Here is a 26,458-nt window from a genome sequence, read left to right on the forward strand (position 1 = left end):
ATGATCCCTTAAATGGTGATATAAATTGTTACTAAATATATATATGTTCTTTCAGGATGTGTCAGATATCTCATCTTGTAGTGACACATAGGGATATGTCAGTCCGGACATGAAAGTTTCTCTTCACATCATCAGATTAGCAAAGGTGCCCTGAATTCCCTCTGCTTGATCTGGGAGTTGCCATCTCTGACAACGCACCTAAGGTCAGTTCTCAAAGCTGATACAGGAGACATATTCTAAAAATGGAGGAGGACAAATGCTGAATGCAGTGGGCGGGGGAGGATAGGAAAGGATGGTGAAATATAGTTCATGTAATGAGAAGTCAGTAAGAAGAAGTGTGGGCCAGGGCTAAGCCTGATATCAGGTTATCATAGTAGCCCACAGTCCAATCTTAGACTGAAGAAGAGCAATACAAGATCAGACACTAGCATGAACATGAGGTCAGTCCAAAGAGAAAGCCATACGTAGGTAACCCACACCAACTGTAAAGGCTCAGTTCTCCAGAAGCCACATCCAACACTGAGCGACTCTCTCTGAGGGCAGAGATTGAACTTCTAGAAGTAAGGGGGAATCTACAAATATCAATTGCCCATGATGAACTGAGGAATACTCTACTGCCTGAAGAATGCCACATTTATTTCAGATAAAAACATTATTTCTTCTGTTTTGTTTATTTTTTATTTTTATGGGCATATATAGGTGTCTATATTTATGGGGTACATGAGATATTTTGATACAGCAATGCAATGCATAATAATCACATCATGGAAAATGGGATATCCCTCCCCTCAAGCATTTATCCTTTGTGTTACAACAATCCAATTGTGCTATTTCAGTTATTTTTAAATGTACAATTAAGTTACTATTGACTATAGTCACCCTGCAGTGCTATCAAATAGTGGGTCTCAATCATTCATTCCATTTTTTTGGTACCAGTTAATTATCCTAACCTCCCTACCACTGCCCTTCCCAGCCTCTGGTAACCATTCTTCTACTCTCTATGTCCATGAATTCAATTGTTTTGATTTTCAGCTCTCACAAATAAGTAAAAACATGCAATGTTTATCTTTCTGTGCCTGGCTAATTTCACTTAACATAATGACCGCCAGTTCCATCCATGTTGTTGCAAATGACAGGATCTCATTCTTTTTTATTGCTGAATAGTACTCCATTGTGCCTATGTACCACATTTTCTTTATCCATTCAACTGTTGATGGACCCTTAGGTTGCTTCCTATTTCTTACTTAAAATCCCCCTCAGCTCTCTAAGGAGACTGCCCCAAAAGTGGGGCCTGCATTGTGAGATGATGTTGTGAAGGTGCAAGATGAAAGAAGCTAACAGAAGACTCCATTGCTTTACATGGAAAAGGGATCATAAAATTTCTGGCAGGCAAGAAAAGGCTACAAGTTAGGAGCACCAAAGAGTAAAAAGAAGCAGTTGATGACTGAAGAGGCATGGGAGGCGGCAAGGTGTGGTTGCGAATTTTACTAAGTATTGTTATATGGTGTTACCATCCCCTCTTTCACCCTAAAACATATTGAGGAAAATTTACATTATTCTCTATTGTTCTGTAGAACTGTATTGACTTTGGGGATTTGATGAAGAGTTAAGTCCTACTTCAAAGAAAGAGAAAAGGACAATGTTAGAAGCTAATCCTGGAAGCAGAGTAACACTTGGAACATACAACAGAGTTCTTTTATTCTTTAGTTGCTATTCTAGGGGACTTTGATCACAAAGAATTCTGAGCAACATGCACTCTAGATTATAAAGGATCTAGAAAAAAATTCAACTCACTACCTTTTAGGTAGCCTCAAAATTGCAGAGGACCAACATAAAAAGAATGATCTTCTCACCTTCAAATCTACTTATTTTGAAATTAAATGATGAAGTAGTTCACATATAAAATAAGAATTGGTGCATTTAAATAGTACTCTAAATATTATCAAGATAGCTATCTCGATTATGAAGCAGTCATTTTATCTGAAGCCAATCATATGCCAACTCTGGTCCCAATTTTGTTCATGTGAAAGATGATAGGGTCAGGCCAGTAAACACAACATCCCTTCCAGCTCTCATATTTTGTTGATGTTACAAGTTCAACCCCATCTCACTTTCACCCTACATTATCAGTCTCTCAGATTTTTCAGTCAGATTTCAATCTTTGGTTTCACTCATCAGAAAGACGAGCAAAATTAATAAGTCAGAGTGCAGGCTCTTGTGAATGTATAACCAGTTTATCAAAAAAGCTCACTGAGGTGAGCCATTTTGATAAACGTTATACATTCACAAGAGTTTCAATGAATAATTGCTTTTCCTTTATTCTCCAATTACTGCCTTCAACCCTACTGGGTTGAAACTCTTTCTGCTCCCCAAACATGTCTTCAGAAGATTCCATCATTTTCTTGTGCCTTCATTTTCAGAATCCAGCTGAATTTTAAACTCATATTTTCTCTTCCAACACAGCTGAAGTGGAGAAGGCATTATCGGCTTTTATTTATTCCTATTCCTTCTTCCTTAGAGTGAGGGAAATTCTATTCTGGATTTGGCATCCCTCCTGCTTTCTTCTTCTCTTACTCCTGAGGGTTGGAAGGGTAAACAGGTAAGAAAGAAACACCTGCCTCTTGCTTAATTTCCCTCTTCTCTCTGTTAAAATTTTTTTCTCTGTTGGGTTCTGATATATATATATATATATATATGTTGTTCACAATATCAGCATCAATATCCTCTGAGTTAACAAGCACTCAATATTAGCTCTTTAACAGGACACACATGAATGTTCTTTGGAGCATTCTGCAAGACCATCTATGCTGCACAGTTCTCTGAAGTAGGATTTCTATCTCTGGCTTGACATCTTATAGTTCTTCATAACCCTCTGCCTTGGCAAAGCATCCCACAGCCTCTTGATACCTGGTGCCTTCTCACTGTGGCCCGCACTCTTGAACAGGGAACTGCTCAGTGACCTCACTACAACTTTTTTTCAGGTCCATTTGGCCCATGAAAAGATCTCACTTTGTTGCTGCTGTTATTTCCTGTATCTTTTACATTCCAACCAGTGTGAGTGTGGAGTGTTCCACTGCCATCTCCTCTCTTTGTCTTGCTATTGGTCTTTAATAATTGTCTTTTCTCTGCTAAGACAGACACAAGGAGTACTTCAGTAAGTTTATTGCCTAAGCAGGTGACCTATCAGAGACAGTCTTCCCTTCTTTCAATTATTTTCAATTTCTAATAGTGAATCCTTGGAGCCCTCATTCACTTGGTATTGAGAAACTGATGAAGCTATTGTGCTTCCAAATATGCCAATAAGTCTACCACAATGAATACTGATTCTCACAAATTTCCATGTACTTCTTTACGTTTCTCTGACTCCTTGCAGTCAGGCTAACCATGTGACCGTTTCTGGCCAATGGAAGATAAATAAAAGCAGCACGTGCCGACAGGATGACCTTGAAAAGCAGGCTGGCAGAGCCTCAAGATGGTAGTAACAGCACCTAGAAGCCCCTAAAGAGGTTTCCTGTACCAACTGTTGGTTTTTCTTTTTAGAAAGTTAAATGCTTAATGCTTCTTTGTCCTCAGCTTTGAGCCCTATTTGAAGGCAATAGGAAAAGCCATCCAGCTACCAATGCTGTTGCCTTTGCCTCCTCATTTGGTGATCTGAATAGAAGCCCAGTGACTTAGCAAGTTCACAAAGCCACAGAGAAAATACCCAGAAAGGCTGTCATGGAATTGTATGTGTGTTTCCTGCAATGATGCTGTTTTCAGTTCATTCTCTAGTGCTCTGTCACTCTCCACAGGTTTGGGCAACTGTAACTTCTTCAGTCTGTACTGCGTATCTCAAAGTCATGTATTTAAATGCACCGTTTAAGTTGAATGTCTAATACCTTATAATCTGAAATACAGAAAGTAAAAAAAAAAAAAAAAAATTGACAATGACTGCAGCTTAAATTCTGAAGGCTCCTATACATATGGTGCTCCATCTATGGCTCCTTGAGTGACAGCCTTCCCTCATAGCTCCTTAGTTCAAACCCTAATATTGGCATGGTCAGAATAAGTGGACATTTGTCACAATACTTAACAAGGAGGTACATGACCTTAAAATTTGTTTTTATCAAATTGTTAGGATGAACTGGAGCCCATGGTGCTTTGAGTTCTTGTGTTCTGCCCTATTTACTGTTTCCTATTTGCACTGCTTCTTAGGAAACTTATGGTTTCAGAATGCAACATGGTGAGAACCTACAAAGAATGCTTTGAATAAGGGACACTTGCCCGAGTTCCTGTGAGTGTTTTTCTTTAACTAAAATTTCCTAATACAAAACCATATAAAGTACAAATGCCAACTTATAATAATTTCACCCACAAACTATATTTAAGCACAGCATAGTTACCAAATAAAATAAGACTACAGAAACAGCTTTACTGCCTAGGAAAAAAAGATGTATGCTTTCAGAATAGTTAACCCACAATAGCACAGCTGACAACTTCAAATAAAGGCCACAAGCCTGTGAGCCTGTAACTCAATTTTACATTGGTTTGGTGTAGTGTTTCACATCATGGGTAGAGTTTCCTTACTGCTTTTAATGGTGGACTTTAGAAGCCTTCTTCCTGCAATTAGTATAATAGAGGATATAAGGGTAGAAATAGAAGACTTTTCCACTGTTCACCTAGGCAGTGAAAAAGTTTAAAATTATAAATAGTTCCAAGGTTAAACAGAGGTCACATCACTTTCCCCCGACTCCATAATCTTGCTCATGTTTTGAGAGAATTTTCTGCTCAAAAAATAATTCTCTAGACAGATCCAGTCCATTGTCCATCGACAAATTCATGGCCCCAGTGGAAATTCTTGACTGCCCAGGTTACATCTGACATGGCCTGTGCCGTCTTCTTCTTCCAGAGAGAGGCACAGTGCTTTCTCAAGACCATGGTGGTCACAGCTGGCTCCTCAACAACCTTCTTTAAGTTATCCCCACTTTGCCTCCAGGTTATCAGTGCATTATTGTAGCTCTCTCTGATTCTAGACTGGGAACTCTCTATACAAGGACCGTGCATCAAGCCAATCTTTTAACTCTTCAGCACCAATGGTTCTTGGCTTATAATATTCCATCACTTAAAAATATTGAATAAATGGCCTGGCGCAGTAGCTCACACCTGTAATCCCAGCACTGTGAGAGGCCAAGGTGGGCAGATCACTTGAGGTCAGGGGTTCGAGACCAGCCTGGCCAACATGGTACCACCCCGTCTCTACTAAAAATATAAAAATTAGCTTGGCATGGTGTTTTGTACCTTTAGTCCCAGCTACTCAGGAGGCTGAGGCACAAGAATTGCTTGAACACAGGAGGTAGAGGCTGCAGTGAGCTGAGATCATGCCACTGTACTCCAGCCAGAGCAACAGAGCAAGACTCCATTTCAAAAAAAAAAAAAATTCTTTTGAATAAATGAGTGAATGTAAATGTTTCTTATCTAATGGCCTTTCTAGATAAGTAACTAGTGAGATAAATTATTTAATCTTTAAGTTCTGGTGATTTAGTAGATGATATGTATGATGACTTAGTTACCACCAATGAATTTAATTTCAAGAACATTAAAAAGTTCCCAGTACTCTAAAAACACATGTTCCAATGTGTTGACCATTGCTTAAAATTCCCATTCCATACTTTATTTCTTAGTGGATAGATTTGTTCCTACTAATAATTAAATATTCTCAGGAAGAGTAGCATATTAGATTATTATCAAATAGATGCGGTAGAAGCAGAAATTAGAAACTGTTCTGAGGAGAGACGTAAAATGAAAATAGAGGAAGAGGAAACGAACTAAAAGATTGAAGGCACAAAGGATTGTTTTAATGAGTAGTTAGTGTTTCTGTCCCAGTAATTCTGGAAAGTATCAGTCTTCATCAAAAGCTAAGTATATTATTTGACAGCTCTTTGGAAGTACAGTTGGGAAGAAAAGAGCTTTTTGAACTTAAATAACAAAAATTGCCTATTTTGGAAAGCCTACTTTTGAATATGTTCTAGGGACTCCACATATATTTTTCTCAGCTTTCAAAACACCCAATGGCAAGAGGTCCCATTTTACAGATGAAGAATCGAAGATTAAACAATGAATGGAAAAACAGATTTTCTAACCACATCACATGCTTGATCACCTATTCCACCACCACCATCGTCACCATTTCCCATGAACAAGTCCTCCCAAATGCAACAATGCCTATGTGAGCATAAATATGATTCTGTATGGCTCTGATCCAACTAAGTGCTTTGCCACAATGCTGCTGGTTCTCCCTCAGTAATGTCGCAGAACTATATATTGCACTGCCCTAGCACAGAATTCTTTTTCAAAAGTGACTCAAATAGAAAGCAGCATTAGTATTAACATTAAAAAGTCTTTCTTTGAAACTCAGAAAGCCGGATCTAAGAAATGGCCACTTTAAGCTTGCAGTAAATCTGAGTGTTGGTGCTTAGCACATTCATGCTTAATGATCTGAGCAATACACAGTGCATCTCCCAACTGGTGCAGCTCATTCTCAGCAGCCTAGATGAAGCTGGTGGTGAGCATCCAGTCATTAGAGCTGGAAATGGACTCAGCACCTAGTATGAGCCAAATTATGACTTCATGCAAGACCTTTTATTCTTTTTCCTTTTTTTTTGTTTGTTTCTGTAGCTGTTCTGTTGCATTAAAGAGGAAAAAACTAGTATGAACATTCAGTTCAACAACTGCCTTTGAACACCTCTTATTGCAAAAGCCCCTATGCAAAGCAGGCACTGTGGAGATGAATAGTTTTTAAAATATGCCCTCAAGGAAACTGTGAAATTGCTGGCACAAATATTTAAGGGAAAATGGGCCACACTGACATTCCAGAAACTGTGGAGCATTTCACTTCCAAGGTAAAAGAGAAAATCCTTACTCATATTGAAATAATGTTTTGGTCTTCTTCTGAAATGTAATATACTTTCCTGTGTTTGACAAAATTGACTTACCCACTTATGCCTGCTGTTTAAGGAGCCCCTACTGAGAACTGAGAGGTTTCTGTCCTGAAGTCACCAGCTGAGAGGGCTGTTGCTAACTCTCCCCACATTCTGTCTCCCAGTGGCCTCATAGTCTTTGAACACAATGTAAACACATGCTTAATTTTAAGACTGACTTATTATCTACATTCAATATCTCTGTTTATCAGAGCCTCTCTTAGTCTCCATGTCTGTCTACTTATTGCAAACCTTAGCACAACCCTGCCCATTGCGGAGGTTGATAAACGTGACACAGATTGCCGTTTTACTTTTTATTCTATTGGGCAATCTGGTTCTCATTAGGGCCAATTAAATTAGGACATCTCCTCAAAAAAGAATATTTAAAGTTTATTCTGAGAACAAAAGAGCAAATTCAAGTGTAATCTGTCAGTTTATCAGCAATATTTTTACTTAATAAAGAAATTGCTGTGAACTCATAAATAAATCATTGGCAAAAGGAAAACTGCCTATTAAGGTATAATTTAATCTCCTCATCTCCATTTTGATCATAGGGTAAAAGTTCAATAAACTTGTTCATCAATACGCCACAGAGATAGAAGTAAAATATTCAAAACTTTTAATCAGGTAATTCACACTTCTGGAAGAAGACAGGAAAAAAACTTTGCCTCAATTCCCTCAAAATGTTGCACTAAAAATCTTGCTTTGGGGTAACTTAACCTCTCACTTCTGATTTTATGAACAGACACTACCTGAGCGCTTAGAGACCATTTAGGTCAACTCCCTCATTTTGCAAATGAAGAACAGGAGTACAAAGACTAAGGGAGGTCCCTGGGGGTAAGCGCTGGGCTGAGAACCAGGTGTCCCCAGGTCAGCTTCTCCCACCTTACCTCCCTTACAAAAAAAAGTGGGTGAGGGGGATACCCCTGTTGCAAATAAGAGGTGGGGCAGTGCTTAACCTTTGTTAGCACCATCCAGGGGGGTGCTTAGGAAGTTTCGCTCCCGCTGAGCGTGATGACATCATGCGAGCCGGGGGATTTCCTAAAGGCAGCCTATAGTGCTGGCGAACAGGACCAAATCTCGAAGGACCAAATTGAGCGGGTGTGGAGGGGAGAATGTGGCTGGAGAAGAGAAGGCGATAGATACTAGGCCAGGACAGCTGCAAAATGACTGACAACGAGAAAGAGAATATGGGTTCCTCTCTTGAGTCCCCAGAATTTTTTTTCAAGTTCTTCAGCTACATACATTTGGTTCTTTGGCGCCCTTCGTTTTCTTGCTGATGATCCTTTTCTTTTTCCTTTTCTACGTTTAAAAAAGAGAAGGAAAGAAGAGGGGAAGTCGGGTAATTGTTCCAACTACTCCTCGCCTTTCCTCTCCGTGGCCGCGAAGCAGCCAGTCCTCGAGCTCCCCCTGCCGTTTACACGGGAGCTCTTTGTCTTAAGCTTGCAAGCGCTTACTTCTGGGTGTTGCGTTCCGCAATCAACAGAAGATTATGGAAGTATCTTTGCTTCTGTCTGCTTCGGAGGAAGAGCTTGGAAAATTGCAAAATTAGGTTGATAAAACTTGTTTCCCGTAGGAGTGCCTCCTAATTCAAGTGCAATGTCATTCACCAGTGGGCTTAAATAAACCCTTAATCTTAAACATCCACTTTATCATGAAAATAGCACTGTTTATTCCACTGGTAATATCTTGTGTCGAAATCTAAACAGTATTCCTTCTCTAATGGGACTGAGACAGAAAGTCCTGCCAATCAAGCAGGAAAAAGAATCCTCCATCAGACAGCAGGCCTCTGTTTCAAGGGATAAAAACCCATATTCATTCGCCCAGGACCGCGGCAACTTTAAAAAGCAACGTCAAAAGGAAAAGAAGGCATTGTTGCAAAAGAAAGCTCTCTGGTGTTTGTTTCATCCTTTTTTTTCCCCCTTACTTTCTTCTCTTAAAGAAAAAACTAAAAGTTGGTATAATTTCTGGTTTGCTTAAAGGCTAATGTATATTTACAGAAGCATCTAAGCCATGAATCGCTTTGAATTTAGTCACTCTTAGGCATACAATAGGCCTACTGTGTTGCAGAGAGTCTGGCCACCCATCATGACCCCCTATTCAGTCGGCCGTCCATTAATCTAAACAGAGGCTCTCTCAGAGACATCCAGAAGCCAACAATGGTTTACATTTTTTGGATGCTACCTTCTGGTTACTGTACCTAAGTGAGGAAATGTTACTGAGAGATATTCCAATTTGACTCCCAAACGGTTTTTAAGCAAGTTTCCAGCCACTTGACCTAAGCACAAAAGAACAGGCTTTCTTTTCCTCTGCCAAGTATCAATTTTTATCTCAGACAGGCGTCAGTTATTGCTAAAAGCTGATACAATAATAATAGAGCAGCACACAGTGGGCAGAGTCCCTGCAGTGAAACTGGATGAGGATCTGGTTTGATTATGTAACTTTTTAGAGCAGCATAGTTTCTGCTAATAGCATGATAAATAAACAGCGTCTATAGAAAGTCTGAAGAATGACAATTTTAAAAAGGAAGAAGGAAAAGTGACTCTTGAATGACTCTGACAACTAATCAATTTCTGACTACATTTTTAGTTCCTTCTCTTTACCTCACCAACAACTGCATGTCACCAAACAAGGTTTCCTGAAGAATCTCCTTTCTTTCCCCTGCTGGATCAAGTGACTCATAGAATCCACCAAACAATTGACAAAAAGTTTTATTCTAACGTAAAGCAATGTAAAGGTTAAATGTAAAGCAATGGCCAGATTTTGCATGGACTCTTCTTCTTGTTCAAATTTACTGTAAAATTACCTTGGTTTAAAACAATGCAAGGTATATGGCCATACCACCCTGAATGCATCTGATTTCATCTAAAACAATGCAAGAAGAAAATCACATATTCTGTTGGAAATTATTTATCTGTACTGTAAGGCCATTGACCATTTCCCATTATTTTCATAGTTTTATTGATGCTAAAGAAAGAGATAGTAACATTTTTTCCCCAAGATCTCTTCTCATTTTATGGAGTAGACATTTTGAGTTGTTACCTAAGTACTCCCAGGCATCCAAGTATACAAATCTAAAATATTCCAAATATCTAAACACCTCAGACAGGTGAAAGCCTACCCTTTTGGGGAACATTCATATGAGGAAAAGGAAAAGAGCTCACATTCTTATTTTTAACTCATTGCTGTGTCTAAATATCCCCACTACCAGCATCTAAGCTGAATTCTCCCTAGAAATGCTCAGTGCTGGTTATCAGAGGAGAATATGACACACTGATTAACTAGCCCAGTAGTGACTGTTTCAATTTATCACCATCATGAATAACTGCAAGATCAAACTTCTAATCCATCCCTCGTTTTTGTCCACAGAAATCAAAAACCAATTTGACCTATTTATTCACTGAAATGCTTTAATTAGGTGGCCTCAGGTACTCTCCAGAAATTACTTTCACTTTCTAACTTCATCGCACACAACTTTCACCAACCATCACCCCTTTGAAGAGACCTCCAAACACATGAAAAAACCAATGTTCCAAATATACCACAATGATCCACAACCCTATGTCTCTGGAAGTGTTATTGTTCTCTCAACTTGTTATACTCCTATTCATCCTTCAAAACTCAGTATGTATGTGATTAGGTCTCTCTTGACTCCACTCCTAAACAAACACAGTCCCACCTTCTCAATGTTCCTTCTGCCTCCAGCATACCAATGCTCCTCTCCAAATGCAACTCATGAGCACCTGCATCAGAACTGACCAAGTGCTTATTAAAATTGTAGAAGTTCAAGCTCCACTTGGACCTACTAAATCAGAAACTCTAAGATGGAAATCCAGGAATCTGCATTTACTAAGCTTCCCCCACCACCAGGTAATTTTGATGCAAATACATTTATTTTTATTGCCCACATAATTCTGAGGAATCATAGTAGCAGCTAACATTTATTAGACTTCTGTTTCATGCCCGGCACTGTTTGAAGCACTTCATACATGTATTAATTCTTTTAATTATCACAATAACTTTATGAGAAGATACAGTTCTTACTCTTATTTAATTGTTGTTGATCCTTTCTGAGATAAAGTGACATTAGGACACTTACCCAAGGGCACACAGTTGGTAAATGACAAGAGAAAAGATTCAGATCCAGAGGATGTCATTCCAGGGCCTGTCACTAAATCACCAGGTTTTACAGTCTCTAAAATAATTATTTGTCCTCTGGCTTCTCTACTAGGCTCTGAATTTGTCAAGGGCAGGAATCATGTCTTTTCATCCTGGTAACTGTAGCACTCATCAAAGTGTGTGATGCACTCAATAATTGTTTATTGAATTGTTTATTAGGTTGGTGTAAAAGTAATTGCAATTTGTGCCATTAAAAAAAAGTAAAAACCGCAACTGCTTTTACGCCAACCTATAAAGTGTAGAATAAACCAAGATACAATGTTTTTGTCTATGGATAGTATTAGGTTGGTGCAAAAGTAACTGCGGTTTTTGCCATTACCTTTGCACTAACCTAAGATCAGTGAGATTTACAAAAAAAAAATCAAAACCTCATTGACCACAAAAGTAAATAAATAAGTAAATGTGGCAGTGCTTTGGTGAAACACCAACGAGATTATGTCTGGTTTTCATTAAAAATCATAAGTAATATAATAAATATATTAAGTTAATTCATACCAGAAACCAATGCCTACACAGAGTCATACTGTAATACCTCAGAAAGCAGGCCTGGGGAAACCAAGAGGTTCCCAGGGGATTACTAATGATCCCCAAACCATATTGCCATGTCCCTGGGTCTGGGTGTAACTTCAAAACATAAAAAATACACAAGACTATATTGTGGCTTCATTTTTGAGAATAGGTATGTCACTCCTCTTCTTCCTTATCAAATACCTAGAAACTGCAGCCACACAGATCAGTTAAGCAAACATTTCCAAATCTGCAAAAGAAGATCCAGCTAGCTGTACAGTGGTGTAGTGCCTTTCAAGTTTGGATCTGCTCCCTAAAAGGCATAGGCATTCACCCCTTTCACCAAGGTAGGGTATTGTCAGGTGTGTTCAAATGCGTTAGAAATGTCACAGATGTTACCAGCAGCTTCCAAGAAGACAAAAGACCTAGACCATGAATTATAAACAAACAGTATCTTATTTACATAACTGATATCAGAATTCATATGCTGTGTCTACACTTAGTCTAAGTTCAAATAAAACTGAGAAAGCAAACTATTCAGCCAGATATTTAGCATGTTATATATTTACAAGTATAATTATATATCTATATATATCCATATATATGGATAACAATGTAGAAATTTTTCTATTTTTCAATCCATATGTGTTGATGCTATATTTACATACGTATACACACAAATAGTCATAGTCATCAAATTTCTAATCCGTTGCTTCATGTCCCACATCTTCCAAGTTTTTGACTCAGCTAGGATCACAGGTACCCACTTCTGGATGCACACACCTCACATACAATGCTGACCCTGTTGGGATTTTTAGATGAGTTTCAGTGGGTCTCAGGGAACCTCATTTAAAAAAAAAAAAAACCTGTCGGGCTGGAGAAATTAACTCTCTTGTTTCCAGACTTGCTGAGGCAATATTTTTCTCTTTTTGAAAGAAAATGTATACACAATATCCTACAAAAGCACGTGTCATCTAAACTGTATAAGGGATTACTTGCTCTTGGTGACTTTGAAGTTCTGAATAAATACTCAGAACAAATATATTGAAAGACCAGGCATTACCAGACATAGACACAGCAGCACAAGCACTCTCTGTTGCAGAGAGTTTGCTTTATAAGCTCACGACTCCAGGCCAGTCCAGCCTTCTCGTCTCGTGGGGCTAAGACCAAATTATCAGACTGGATAAGAAGCGACCTTGCTTGTACAGAGAAGTGGAGTCACTGGCATCCTGATTACTTTTAGTGATAAAACATATAGCTTCCTTTCTTTTCTGCAAGAGTCGTTACAAAAATGGTAATGAAGTATGTTCTGGATTCAGACCCAGAGCCCTTCACATCCTCTGGATCTGAATCTTTTCTCTCTTGTCCAGGACCGACAACAAAAAATGGAGACCTCACCACTGAAAGTAAGATTTTATATCATTCCTGTTTCATTTTGTGATTTGCCTCCATATCCTCTTGCTAAAGAATGCAATGGCTTCATAAACGGTGACATGAGGACAGAGCTTGGCTTTCCAGTCTAAGTCAGAAGTGGTTTGGTTTGGACCTGCTAAGGGGAAGCATTCTGTGCTCAGTCTGATTGGTTCACCCAACCCTCCTTCTAAAGAAGTCTTACCCCCCAACTTTCAGAACCACAAAACATGAAACCATTCATCTCTCACTTTAGAACTTTGCCTGAACCACTCAACACCCCTAACTGAGGCATGTGTCTCTCCACTCAGGGAAGTCTGTTTCTCAGAGCCAAGCACATTTCTATAAATGCTTCATGTGGGAAAGAACAAAACCAGTAAGTCAGAAAGCTGACTCAGAAATGATTGGAAGTGTTTCCTTTCTTCCCCCAGCAGATTTGTTGCTCCATGGTGATTTTCCGGTGTGATCATTATGCAAGGCTTGGCTGACCGTCAGTAAAGGACAGAGTATTTGGCTATCACTATTACGGCTTTTACATGTGGGGCAATTGCTTTCAATGAATACAAATGTGCCAGTGAGCAGGACTAAAGTACACAGTTATGCTCCAGAGCACGCTGTGATGAGCAAACACCTCAGATGTTTGAGAACCTATGGCCTGGCCTCGTTTATCTTTCTCAATAATGGAAGCCACTGCAGGGGCCATAGCATTGGAAGCCTGGGACCCAGCAATCACTGGAGTCTGGACAATAGGCATGGACCTCAGGACTCTTGGGCCCTCAGTGTTGTGCCAATTAATCAGTAAATGTTTACTGATCATTTTTACCAGGTCCAAATGGCATCAGGCTTTTCACTTGAAAGTGCTGTCATTAGTAACAAATTTTGCATTGTACAAATAGTGCTGCCTACAATACACGTGCAAATGAATAACACGTGTTATTCATTGACAACAGCTCCACTAGGTAGCTGCTACTCTTGTCCTTACTGCACAGATGAGAAAACTCTACCTTGGAGGAATTCAATGCTATGCCCCAAATCACAAAGCCGGTATTGGTCCTGGTGCTCTCCTTGGAAGAGTTCCATGTTGCCAAGGGTGGTACAAGTTCCTTGAGAATCACACAGCCAGGGCTACAGGAGGGAGAAGTCCCTGCCCCTCTTGCATACCCAAAGGCCACCAGGCCTCCTTGCTGTGGTTCCTTCAGAATATACCACCAAGTAGATCATTCCTGAATCTTATGTATCTAGCCCATGTCATCAGGAAAAAGGGAGGGTGAGACAAGACTTATGTTCATGACAGAGTGTTTAGATGCAAAAGCTCTGGAACCAAAGAGACCAGCTTGGAATGCTGGCTCTGCACTAATTTGGTATGTGAGCTTGGGCACTTTTGGTTTTCTTGTTTTGTTGTTCTTTCTTTCCCTCTTTGTTCTTTCTCTCTTTCTCTTTCTTTCTTCCTTTCTCTCTCTTTCTTCCTTTTTCTTTTTCTTTCCTCCCTCCCTCCCTTCCTCTCTTACTCTCTCTCTCTCTCTCTCTTTCTTTAGAGACAGGGTCTTCCTCTGTCACCCAGGCTGGAGTGCAGTAGTGCAATCTCGGCTCACTGCAACCTGTGCCCTATGCCTCCCAGGTTCAAGAAATTCTCCCACCTCAGCCTCTTGAGTAGCTGGGATTACATGCTTGTGCCGCCTCACCCAGCCAATTTTTTTTCTTTTTTTTTTTTTTTTTTGGTAGAGACAGGGTTTCACCATGTTGGCTAGGCTGCTCTCCAACCTCAAGGGATCCACCTGCCTCTATCTCCCAAAGTGCTGGGATTACAGGCTTGAGCCACAGAGCCCAACCTGTTTTGTTTTTTAATTACTTTAGCTTCAGTTTTCTCATCCATGAAACAGAAATAATAAAAGTGCCTACTTCCAAAGGGTCATTATAAGAATTAAATAACATTGAAAGCAAAGCCACATATTGCCTGGCATATGGTAAGCACTCAATCAATAATCACTATTCATATTGTTATCATCATTAACTTTATATTTATATAATACTTCTGGACTAATGTTCTTCTAAAATATGCTCATTTCCTGTATGAAGCCAGTCTGACAAACATCAGTGGGGTGTCTGCCACTGAGCAAGACCCCAGGAATGCTAGGAGGCATCAGAGAGTCTCTTCAGTAGGGAAAGGTGATCGGCATAGGAGGAGCTTGATTGAGGAAGAAGTAAGTGGGCATTAAGTGAAGCTCAGATATTTATTTAAAAAACATTTGAAAAAGGAAGTTTTATGCAGGCCCATGTAGGCACATGCTGTTCATGTGCAGTACCATGGATGACAGTACTTGATTCTTCATCTCTACTCTAAAACTAATGTCTGCCTTCTGCCCCTGTTCTCTTCAGATTTTGCTAAATGACTGTCTAGTTTGTTTGAAAAGAAAAATTATGCAAGGAAGTAAGGAAGTGTTAGTAACTTTACTAGTCTTAGAAAATAAATTGGAATTGGAATGGGAGTAAAGTTCTCCCCATTGGGAGCTTCAGGCAGTTGTTCTCAGGAGTGGATGCTTAGTGTTTGGCAGGTGAAAATGTATTCATTCATTTATCTAGTCAGCCAACCAGTCAGCCAGCCAGCCAATCACTCAACAAATGTGCCAGGGTATAGATGTTGAACATCGCAATCATGGCCCTAACTTTACTGAACTTTGAATCTGGAAGGAGTGGCAAGCATTCAACAAGCAAACTAATACAGAAATAATTACAAATAGTAGTAAAGGCTAAAGAAAAATAAAAGATAAAATGATAAAAGATGGGGCAGAGGGCATGCATACATGCAGTGATATCATGGAAGACTTCTCTGAGGGCAGGTATTTAAATTTAGGTGTACAGAAGCAGCCAGCCCTACAAAGACTAGGTCAAGCAGCAGATAAGATGGCAGCAAAAGAGCTTGGGTTCTAAGACTCAAAGAGGTTAGCACCATCAGAGATTAGGATGAGCAGCCAGAGAGAGATCATGCATTGCCTTGGAGATCCTGAAAAGGAGTATAAATTTTACTGAGGGACTAGAAGATCAGGAAAGCTTTCCAGATTTCTTACATGTGTAGGATCCTTTAATTTATATTTGTATTTCAAGAAAGTGTAATCTCATTTTAATTTGGGACAAAAACCCTTAGTTCTCTTAACTCTTAGTCAATACCATCTCGCTCCTCTGTCATTTCACTCTTGGCCTTCCCAACATACTGTGCTGAAAAGAGCACAGGTTGCCTTTGTTCTTTCTGGTGCTACCACTGTCAGTAGCTCGACCTTGAGCAAATTACTTATGATCACAAATCTTGTCTCCTTCATCTATAAAGAAAGTGGGATTGGGGTTGATCTCAAAGATCACTTTTGCTCTAAATTAATTTGACTGAAACAAGAAAAAGGTAATGTCTTACCCTCCCAGGGCTTGGTACTTACCTTTCCTGCTGCAGAGAAAGTGTGATTTGGAGGTTAATGGTGTAAACTTTGGTATTACAAACTTAAATTTTAATCATTGTTCTACCTTGAGAAAGTGACCTTATCTCCCTAAGCCTGTTTCCTTGTCTGTAAAATATACATAATAGCCATACTTACTTTGTTGGGTTCTTATGAAGATCCAGGGGCATAATTATTCACCAATGCCATTAACATCATCAATGTGCACAGAGCCTCCCATAACAGGACGGCAAGACTTGGATTGGGGAAATAATGGGCGTTAAGACTTGAGGCATAATCCCAAACAGGTCTCGGGACTTACTCTCATGAATCAGCATCTATTGTGCCAATATTAAGGGTGAACCAACATGAAGACCAGATCTGTTTGGAGCCAGAGGTAAAGTCTGGTCTGGAAACTTGAGGCCGTTGAAAGGTTTTCAGCTGAAAAGGTATTAGCTCACTTGATGTGAAACACATGGTCTATTGGGAACCTCAAGAAAACATCAGCCATCCATAGTTCCCATCTCTCGCGTATAAAGAATGAAAGGGGGTGGCTGACAAAGCTTTATTCTACCAGAGATATCACTGCCAGTAAAGAAAGAAGAAAACAATTAAACTTCTCACATGAGCTAAATCAAATAAGCCCACCAACCTCTTAGTAAAATATACAGGCATTAAGCCTGGCCGCCTTGACACGTGTTTAAAGACTACCCAACTTTCAGAGGAATTGAATAAATAGACTTCAAGTTGTGCGGCTCTAAGGAAAATTTCAAAAGTAAATGCTATTTGATGGCATTGTTTTCCCCCTCCTGTTCATAAAATTCACAGAATCACAGTGTTGGAATAAAAATAAGAAATCATTTCACCACAACCTGATTTCTAACTCATTGATTCCATAGGCCAAATGATTCTGAGCAAGAAGATCCCAAAGTTCAAATTGTGACTCAACTGCTTAATCAAATAAGAAGAGAGCTGGAGTAGAAATGAAGACTAGGGAGCAAAGGGGTAAGTCCGATTTTCACAACATTTTTATTACTCTGAGATCTCAACCACATATTGGCCAGCTTCATTTTGTTTAACTTTAAGAATACTCTGCTTATGCAAGTGCTTCCCAGTCAAATTCATCTTTTGAAGTTAGTATTAGTGTGTTTCCTGGACTTGGCTGCTTCCAGTTGTTGGCCATTTGGAAAGCCAGGAGGAAATGAGGATGGGAGATAAGGACAGAGGGCAGGTGGGATGCCAGATCCAATTCCATTCCTGACTCCATGCAGAGGAACACAATGATAAGTAGTCATTTAAAAAAGAAAAAAAAAAAAGTGAATTGGGTGTGGGGCCCTGCTTTCTTAATAATGATTACTCAGTTTAAATAGACAAAATAACATATGATAAGTTGGTTACCATGTTGTATATAGACCACAGTTTGTATATTGGAAAGTAGGAAAGGCAGAAGGAAGGAAGTAGGGGTTGGGTTGGAAGAAAAGTGGGGGAAGACAAATAGGTAACCATCCAAAACTGCACTAAAATATGAACTAAATGGTCATAACCATTTATTGAGGACTAGGCTCTGTACTCTATGCTTTAAAGATATTTTCATGTCGGTCCTCTAAGAAAGATATTATTTTTTGAACAAAAAAAACCCTCATGGTTTGTTATTATTTCAGAAGGTTTAAGTGGCTTTTTTCTCTTCTTGTACTATGGAAGCGTTACTTTGAAAATGGAAAACAAATGTTTACTGCTTTCTTTTTTTTTAGGCAGAGTCTCACTCTGTTGCCCAAGCTGTAATGCAGTGGCACGATCTCAGCTCACAGCAGCCTCTGCCTCCCAGGTTCAAGTGACTCTTGTGCCTCAACCTCCCATGTAGCTGAAATTACAGGCATGTGCCACAACACCCTGCTAATTTTTGTATTGTTAGTAGTGATGGGGTTTCACTATGTTGGCCAGGCTTGTCTCGAACTCCTGACCTCAAGTGATCTGCCAGCCTGGGCCTCCCAAAGTGCTGGGATTACAGGTGTGAGCCACTGCACCCAGCCTCCTTTCTGCCTTATGATTGGCCCGTGTCTATAAAGCACTGAGTGAGGCAGCTGACCTCCCAGCAGACTGAGGACTCAGAGGAAGATACCAAGGAGAACACAGAGCATAGCTTACTCCTGATTGGAGTGCACAAGAGACCCAAGGCGCTCAACAAAAGTTGATGCCCTGTCAGAAATCCTTTTATTGACTGTTTCCCTCTCTGCAAACTGTATTGCACATCTTAACTCTCCAAAAAGGGTGGTTAAGATCCACAGAAACTTTCCCTGTTCAAGCTAGTCCTAGATGGACTATTTTAACCGAGTCAACTTGTGACTGCCAAGCACTTACTTGAGAGTATTAGTTTGTAATATAAATAACACTTAAACATACACAGTTTTCCCTTATTGAAAAAGAAATTGTCTTATATTTTAGAATTGTAACAGTAGAGGTATTTAAGAGAACAAGCTTGTAACAACAGAACAATCATCTCTAACTGGGAGGGAAGTTCCTCATTTTTCCATAACGGCATGGACATTACATCTCCAGATGCTCTGCCAGCTTGTTAACTCTACACCCCATAGCATCTGATTTTGGCAAGCTTAGATCAGGACACACAACTGAAGCCAAAACTTCCTAGGAGCCCTGTGAATAAAGACCAAGCCTCAATTAGCAGGTCAAGAAACAAGCTAATCAATTAGCAGCCTGGCTTTCTCCAGCTCACCAAATTAAGATGCCATTACGAGCATAGCTGATCTTTGTAAATGAACTTTCCCCTCCAGTCCCTCCTCTGGGAGGTTAGACATTATAAGAAAATAGTTGTATGAATCATCCATATTTCTAAAAACTACTGAGTGCCTCCAGGTGTGACACAGATGGTGGACAATAAAGGAGGAGAAACCATTTTTCATGGATAAGGCACACAGATACAGGCACTCATAAACACCAAATCCTCCTTACTTCCCAGCAGAACTCCCCAGCTCTCCACCAACATCAACAGTACCAATGTCCCCACATTCTACATCCAGTAAAAATGTCTAAAGGGACAGAGAAATCTAAAAAATGCACAAACAAATCTCGAAGTCAGATTGCCTGGATTCCAATTCCAGTGCCACCACTTACAGGTTGGGTGAAATTGGGTAAGCAATTAAACCTCCGCAAGCCACAATTTCTTCATCTACAAAATTGAAATCATGTTAGCACCTTCCTCTTGGGGTTTTGTGAAAATTAAATGAGTTAATGCCTAGAAAGTAACCTGTATGGTGTCAGACACCAAGTTTTATGGTCAGAACATAATTGCTAACCTGTAATATTCCTACAAATAAAAAGAAACAGGAAGAGAAAAGAAGAGGACAGGAGAAGAGAAGAGAAAAGGAGTGGAAAAAAGGTTTACTTTAGCCTCTTCATATTTATGTGATGATGGAAGAAAATTTAGCTGAACATCTTTAGGATGTGTTACAGCCAAGAAAAGTTAGATGCCCTTTAGAAGAGGGAAGAGGAAAGCCAGGAAGAAAACAAGTGTCTTAGTCTGTTTTGTCCTGTTCTGTGCTATAACAGAATATAAAAGACTGGATTATTATTTATTTATTTATTTAGAGACAGGGTCTTGCTCCATCACCGAGGCTAAAGCGCAGTGGTACAATCATGGCTCACTGTAGCCTCAATCTCCAAGCTCAAGTGACCCTCCCACCTCAGCCTCCTGCATAGCTGGGATTACGGCCAGGTAACCTCATGTTACCTCACGTTACCTGGCTAATTTTTTAATTTTCTGTAGAGACAGGGTCTCATGATGTTGCCCTGGCTGGACTTGAACTCCTGGACTAAAGTGATCCTCCCACCTAAGCCTCCCAAAGTGCTGGAATTACAGACATGAGCCACCTCACCAGCCAAGTTAGTCAGTTAGTTAGTTAGTCAGTTAGTTACTGAGAAAGGATCTTGCTCTGCCACCCAGGCTAGAGTGCAGTGGCACAATCATAGCACACTGTAGTCTCAGCTTCCCAGGGTAAAGCAATCCTTCCCAATTAGCCTCCTGAATATCTGAGACCACAGGCATGTGCCACCATTCTGGCTAATTTTGTATTTTATAGAGATAAGATTTTGCCATGTCGCTCAGACTGCTCTCGAACTCTTGGGCCCAAGTGATCTGTCTGCCTCGGCCTCCCAAAGTGCTAGGATTAAAGGCATGAGCTACCATGCCTGGCCCATCCACATAATTTATAATGAACAGAAATTCACTGGCTCATAATTCTGGAGGCTTGGAAGTCCAAGATCAAGTGGCTGGCATCTAGTGGGGGCCTTCTTGCTGTGTCATCCCATGGCAGAAGGGCAAAGACGGGGAAAAAGAGATCAAACTCACTTCCTCAAGCCATTTTATAATTGGCATTAATCTATTCATGAAGGCAAAGTCTTCATGGCCTAATGACCACTCCAAGATCCCATCTATTAACTCTGCTGTACTGAGGATTAAGTTAAAAGCACATGCTTTTGGGGGGGGAGCCATTCAAACCACAGCAGCAACAGAAACTGGCATATCATGAATATGGATGACGTACCAATCATTTTGGCCATATCACCTCACCTTCTGAAGAAACGCACACTCCAGAGCTGAGGGGGTCTGCCACATGCCACACAGTCAGTTGAGCAGTGGAATTGATATTTAAACCCAGCTCTGTTTGTCTCTAACATTCACCTTGTACCACCACAACTGAGATGTCAAATTTGATCCAAAAATCATTTGCATGGCTTGTCTTATTTTCTCTGTCCTTTCCAACAATGCTGGTAGAGAAAAAAATTAAGGGGTAATATTTTTCCAAAGAAAATTATATGATCCTTAGTTTTTAAACTCAAATTCTGATTGACATACTAAGGAGTTATAGGCTTGGGTTATTATTGTTGTTGTTAATGTCAGAGTCTTATCAAAAGGAGGAATTACACTTCTTAGGAAACACCCTGAATACAATTAAGTTTAAAATAGGAGCTGTCTTTCCAGATACCTCAAGCTCTACAGGTTTCAAATTAGTCTAGACATTCAATGGCCTGGAGGCAGGCGTCTGGAACAGTTGGTCTATTCTCACTAATCCTATTAAGAAGGACATGAGAAAGACTGTCAAAGAAGTGTTTACTGCACACAGGATTACCAGTGGATTCTTTCTCCAGTTCTCTTGCCCAGATTATTGAAAAAGCCTCCATGCTGCTCTCCCAGCTTCTACTTTCACCCACCCCAATCTATTCCCTGAGTTGTGGTAAAAGGGATCTTAATATGCATCAGATCATATCAGTCTCTCTCAAAATGTTTTTGTGTCTTTCAATTATCCTTAGAATCAACTTCAAAAATTTTAATATGGCCTTGAAGTCTTGTATAATCTGCCCCAACCTTATCTTGAGCCACACTCATTATCCAGGTCTTTGAAAACATGAACAAATTTGGTTTTCATGAACAACTCTCACCAAAGCTTTTCTGCTTCAGAACCTTTGAATATACTACTCTTCCTACCTACAGTAATCTTCTTTGCCTGTCCTATAGTGCCAAACCCACTAACACACACACACACACACACACACACACACACACACTCAACCATTCTCAGTGCCACTTCCTTCTCATACTTTAGGTCCTCAGAGAACCCTTTCCTTCCCCATTATTTTCATACTTCTGGGCCCACACAGGCCTCCATCCTAGCCATTGCTTCTTGTCAGTCTCAGGCCCTTGCTTTCTTCATAGTACTGAGGACAAGTTGAGTCTTCATTGGCTCTTCAGTGCCTTCCTGATACATGTGGGGCCTCCATAAAAATTTGTTGGGTAAATGAGCAAATGAACAAGGGTGTATGCAGCATGTTATCCTCACTTTGTTTTTCTTCAGATCTCTAATAACTCCCTCAAGCTGTAGTATAGCTTTCTTTGTTTACTTTTATTGTTTGACTCTCCCTCTAGAATGTATGTTCCACCAGAAGAGAGACTTTGTTGGGTTCATTGTGTTATTCAGTGCCCAAAATGGTGCCTGGCATATAATATTCATCCAGAAAGTATTGCTGGATGAGTGAATGAATAAATGAATACGTGTATCCCGAGGGTGAAGTGCAGAGTCTAGATCAGAATAAATGCTTACTAAATGGAAATGTGCACTGTTTTCTTCTTATAATTTGGTAACAATTTGATTTTGACCCACATAGAAGCTACAATTAATGTTTCATATAGTCAAAGGCAATAATAGACTCCATTTTATAAACAGATAGTTCATGTTTAGGAGCACGGAGGTACCTTTTGCCTCATCAAACCTTTACACTGGTCATCTGTTGCAAGTTCTGAATTGAAAAGTCTTCTCCTGGTATGAGCTTTTGGATGACTTTTGACTCAGTGGTCTTCCACCACTTTCCCTTAGGGCCAATGAAAATCAACCTTGGGAGATGTTCTGTTGAGACAAAGCAGCAACGTGCCCTTCAAACAGCTGTTTCCATGACCAAATCCCACTTCAACTCTTTCAAGTATTGCCTGTAACACTCACAAAAGAAAACAAATCTCTCTTGACACAACATTTTGACCAAGTTCAATCTGGTTATTCATGTTATTCCAACTTTTTTTGGTAGAGAAGATAAACATGGTCTCTGAAAAAAACATAATCAAAAAAGCACCACCCAGGCCCTTCCAAGGCCCAGCCCTGCTTTCCAGATGCTCTCTCTTTTCAGCTTGGTTTAATTAAAGTTCCATATGTCAGCAACCCATCAGCTTCAGGTGTGATTCAGATTGCCCCAAAGCATGAGAAAACCTGCCAAGCAACCCAAGCATGAGAGTGAAGTTAAGAAATGTACTCCCCAGAACAAAGTTCATCATTACAAGGGGAAGGCTTGCTCAGAGGAGGAGCAAAGTGATTCTCTCTCTCCCTCTCTCTCTCTCTCTCTCTCTGCTTCAAATTTAGCCACATAGCAAAGACAATCTGTTCAAATGCAATCTGTGTCTTAGATCAGTGACAATGCTCTTGAGGGAGATGTGATACTTCTAGTCTAACTTCTGGTCAAGCTTGGAGACCTTTCAAACTGTGGCCATGGTATGCAAAAGATGCTGAGAACCCTAGTGAGTCTGTACCCACACAGTAGAAAGCTCACAGCTCGCTTATTTATTCTTTTTCCCCTTGATGTGTCAGATCTGAACTTTTTATAGTGCCTCTGGGTTCGTAGTTAGACAAAAATGCAATTAGCTAACAGAGTTTTCTGGCTGTGGTAGCCAGAAATTGAAAGACAGCTCCCAACATGATTCAGTCATAGATGAAAACCAAACTCCTATGGGAGAAGGAGAGAGAACTCTCTTTGAATAAACAGGACCCTTGTTCAAGACCTGAACCCCAGAATGTACAGTCCCTGCAAAAACAAAGAGAAAAAAGCATTTAAAAATCTCCAGTTCCGTAATATGGAATGTTCATCTCCATATGAGCATTACATTAATGGAATGCTTAGCCAAAACTGTTAAGAATTTTTTATCATGCAACCAAAACAAACGTAAAACAAAAAATGGTACTCACACAAGGCCAGACTGTACAGACAATGAGTCTTTATGATTCTGCAAATCACCAAATATATTTTCATCACATTTCCAAGAGATGTCACCAGAGGTTTTAGGTAATATGTGAACACAAAAGTAGTTCACTAACATTTATTTGATCTACAGGCTTCTAGAGCAACTTTTGAGTGGCGCATGCTCTGAACCGAGTGAACTGACTAGTTGTTTTCAGATCATGAAGGCAGTGGCTATGCTTCTGGCAGCTCAGCAGTGATGCATGTGGGTTAAGAGAAGTTTTCTTGCAACAGTTTTCATGGTGTAAACAGCATCTTAAAACATTTTCAGGAGTAGCTAAAAAGAAACAAAAACTAAAGCTCCTGGCATGGGCTTGATACATGGAATGCAGAGCAATGTGCAACTAGATAGGATGGTTTATCACTAGGATGAGAGATGTGGCTCCTTAGAAATTTCACAGAAGCTACCATACTCAACAGGCCGTAACATTTTTTTTCTTTTAATTCAGCCTCTGCAACAAATTAGCTCAATGGGATAGTGGCAAGATATAGTGGAAAAGGCAGTGGATGAATTAGGATGCACTAATTCTCCTTTCAATTCTTTTTTAAAATTTCTGGATGACCTTGGGCAAGTCACTTAATAAATCCCCCTCAATTTGCATGTCTGCAAAATAGAAATAATAGCATCTGACCCAGATACCACACAGAATTGAAAGAAGGTGATCTATGCAAAAATGCTTTGGTCCTGGGTATATGCCCAAAGGAATTAAAAGCAGGAACTCAAACAGACATGTGTAAACCAATATTCAGCTCAGCATTATATACAATGGTCAAAAGGTGAAAACAACCCAAATATCTATCAACAGATGAATGGACAAATATGGTATATACATGCAATAGAATATGATTCCATGTTAAAAAGAAATAAAATTCTAGCACATATGACAAAATAAACCTTGAAAACATCATGCCAAATGAAGTAAACCAGACATCAAAGGACAAATACTGTATAATTCCACTTATATGAGGTACCTAGAAATCGGCACATTCACAGAGACAGCACGTAGAATAGAGAGTACTAAAGCTGGAGAAAAAGGGGAAATGAGTGGTTTTGTTTAATGGATACAGAGTTTCTGAGATGATAACCAAGTTCTGGAAATAGATAGTAGTGATGGTTGTACAACCTTAAACAATGTTTCTAATGCCACTAAACTGTACACTTAAAAATGGTTAAACCAGGGTGATGGAGAAGGATGCAATATGCTATGGGGTCCTGGACCAGAGTGGATGGTGAGCAGGATGTGAAAAAAAAAAGATTAAAATAAATTTCATATGTTATGTGTATTTTACTACAATTTTTAAACGTGCTGTAATACCAAAAGTTCAATATAAGTGCTGAATATTAATTTTTACAGTACTGACTTTTCCTTGTATCAGCTCACCAGCTTCACCTGAAAATAGAATCCCTACAACTTAGACATTTATACCAAAGGGGATAAAAGCATGTTCAAATTTCTACCACCTTGTTGAAGAGAGCTTTTGGTCAGTAGGTGTTACCTGTTGGAAGTTTTGGGACTACATATAGCACAACCGCTAACTAGTTTTAAAAAAAAAAATCTCTTTACAAGATTTTAGAAAAAAATTTTTTTCTTAAATATTTTTGTTCAATGGAATCTAAAAACTGCTATCAAGAGCATTTACAGTTGGTTTCAATCAAAAATAACCAGAACTGAAAAGTCAGGAGAAGACAATAGGGTTTACAATGAATATATGGGAAATAGAAGGAAGGGGCTGAATCCAACTTTTGATGAACCTATATAATTTGTTGCCTCCAATACTCAGATGGTCTCCTAAATCAGCAGTTTCCAACCTTTTTGACACCAGGGACCAGTTTTGTAGAAGATAATTTTTACATGGACCAGGAAAAGGGGGTGGGGGATGGTTTCAATATGATTCAAGTACATTATGCTTATTATGCATTTTATTTCTATTATTATTACATTGTAATATATAATGAAATAATTATACAACTCACCATAATGTAGAATCAGTGGGAGCCCTGAGCTTGTTTTCCTGCAACTAGACAGTCCAATCAGGGGGTGATGGAAGACACTGACAGATCATTAGGCATTAGATTATCATAAGGAGCATGCAACTTAGATCCCTTGCATGTACAGTTCCCAATAGGGTTCGTGCTCTTCTAAGAATCTAATGCCACCACTGATCTGACAGGAAGTGGAGCTCAGGCAGTAATGTGAGCAGTGGGGAGCAGCTGTAAAAACAGACAAAGCTTCACTGGCATACCCAACACTCACCTCCTGCTGTGCAGCCCAGTTTTTAACAAGCCATGGACTGGTACTGGGCCCATTTGGTTCCCCAGTCCCTGGTACCAGTCTGTGGCCCAGGGTTTGAAGACCCCTGTCCTAAATGATCTGCCATGTGGTTTACTTCTCAGGTGCTTCCTCCCCGCTC

The 26,458-nt window shown here is 39.7% G+C and overlaps 1 pseudogene across 1 annotated transcript in view; it reads left to right on the forward strand.

The window, feature by feature from the left end:
• The first annotated feature begins 6,830 nt into the window (after positions 1 to 6,830).
• The window catches only part of LOC116559086, an 80,949-nt pseudogene continuing 61,321 nt past the window's right edge, over positions 6,831 to 26,458 (forward strand). Inside the window, exons 1-2 of the transcript XR_004272293.1 lie at positions 6,831 to 6,878; positions 8,274 to 8,454. The product of XR_004272293.1 is annotated as an importin subunit alpha-1 pseudogene (transcript). The remainder of the gene's footprint in view (positions 6,879 to 8,273; positions 8,455 to 26,458) is intronic.

The sequence above is a fragment of the Sapajus apella genome, unplaced genomic scaffold (genome assembly GCF_009761245.1).
Source record: "Sapajus apella isolate SASKATOON/1434 unplaced genomic scaffold, GSC_monkey_1.0 scaffold22, whole genome shotgun sequence".
Taxonomy (NCBI): domain Eukaryota; kingdom Metazoa; phylum Chordata; class Mammalia; order Primates; family Cebidae; genus Sapajus; species Sapajus apella.